Consider the following 2,008-nt stretch of genomic DNA (forward strand, 5'->3'; position numbering starts at 1 on the left):
CGTGTTTGACACTTGCAAGTCTTTGTGTTTTAGGAATAGTTATTGAAGCGCATCACATTTGCAACACCGTCAAAATCAATTTCTGGTTACCTCCGTGAAGTTGTCTTCCACTGTTGATTGTTTCTCCTTGCTCCCTCCTTCATCCGCTTCGTTCTCCGTTCATTCCGGTTCACTCCCTTCACTCTCTTTTCTTCCATTCACATTTTTTGGCTGAAATTTGAGTTCTTTGATTGCTATTTTGAATCCTATGTTATTTTTTACTGTCCACTGCTGCCATTCCTTGCAAATTTATCATCCAGTTTAATTTATCAATGCACATTAACGACAAGCATGATTTAGCAAGTAACAAAGCACAAAATGAGAATAGTGTTAAAACTAAGAACTTTAACTTCTAAGTCTATGAACATTGATAGTAGAATTATGTCCTTGAAATATAAAGACTTGGAACTTCTGGCACTTGAGAATTGCAATACAGATATATAATGGCAATACACTAACCATTTCTAATGATCCAATCTGAAGCTTGTTGAAGATTGGGTACTTTTTTCAAACACTTCAGCTACCTAACTCATACACCATACCAATGACACAACGACTAAAGAAAACATCACATTCATCACATTTTCCCATAACTACTTGGACCCTTCAACCTTCCATGACAAAGTATATGATAAAATAGTTACTACTAAGAGAGAACAACCTAAGAAAAATCATCCTAGACATGTCACATGGATAATGCTCAAATTATAAACTTAAATTAGGTTAGTTGACATGTAAAAGAACCAAGCCATAATTCCAAGATATAAAACAAGTCTTGGTTTTCGGCAGATGTTTTTTTTCTTGATCTCTCATCTCCTTTCTTTAACTCCATCACTTACCAAACAATGACGAGACAAATGCTTCATTTAAAAGATATTGGTCTAAGAAGTAATTGCAAAACACACTTTTAATGGAAAAAGGAGACTGCTTTTAGCTTTTAGCACTTTTAATTGTTTCTTGTCACTCCTCTCATTTGTATTCTTCAATTTTTGTTGTGTGTTTTTTTTATTTTTACTACTGGAAATGATCTTCTTACCTTAAATACCTGAGAAGTGATGTTCGATGATTGTTTTTTCTTTTCTCTTCGTGGCCAAGAAGAGCGCTGTTTGTCTGTTTCCTTTAAAGAAATGAAGAATGATTGTTGAATTCCCGTTTTGTTGTTGTTTTACATTGTTTCTTGTTATTCTGGTGGCTAATTAGCCAGTCACGCATCGGCTTAGTAGCTGTTTGTTCGATGTGAATGGTCAGTAAGCTCACCTAAAGCAAGGTTGTTTGACAACCGTTATAGTGAAGGTAGATCGTGTAGTTTCTCTTCAAGGCTGTGAAAGTACATGTCTCAAATCATGTTTAATTGTATGGCTGAATGGAGAAACTGAAGGAGCAAATCTCAAAGAAACCATTAAAATAATAAATCTATGGTGCTGCCAATGAAGGGATATATATATACAAATAATAGTTGTGCTAAAGGCAGAGTTTCAGCAGAATATTTAATGTGGAAAACACTAATTATAGCAAGAATAATGGGGTATATAATGAACAGTCACAACTCTTAGGTCTGTTTCACTGAAAATCTGAAATTTCTGCTGCCTTATAGGAATTTCTGCTGTATTTCAAGTTCATCAAAGAGAGCTCTCTGAATTACTAAGATCTGCTTTTCGTTCATTACGATACGTTTTTGTTTTCTTCTAATCTTCTCTTCATTGTGAACATTTTCAACCTTCTCTTCTTGTAGACTTCCAGCTTGTTTAGTTTCTTTGGCATTCTCATTGGACTTGGAAGAATCAACAATGTCTGTTTGCTTAATGTCGTTCCTTCTCCTAGAAGAGTTTGTATGCTGCTATGAAGAGCTGAGATGACCCATATTCACCATAGGTCTTTTCGTTTGTAAACATATGTATGGTGCTGCCTCCAGCCTAATCATAAATCGAATCAAGACAAGTTTCAAAACTAGGAATTTCCTAAAGTTTTC

Source organism: Cucumis melo, chromosome 12, assembly GCF_025177605.1.
Source record: "Cucumis melo cultivar AY chromosome 12, USDA_Cmelo_AY_1.0, whole genome shotgun sequence".
In the NCBI taxonomy this organism is placed as follows: domain Eukaryota; kingdom Viridiplantae; phylum Streptophyta; class Magnoliopsida; order Cucurbitales; family Cucurbitaceae; genus Cucumis; species Cucumis melo.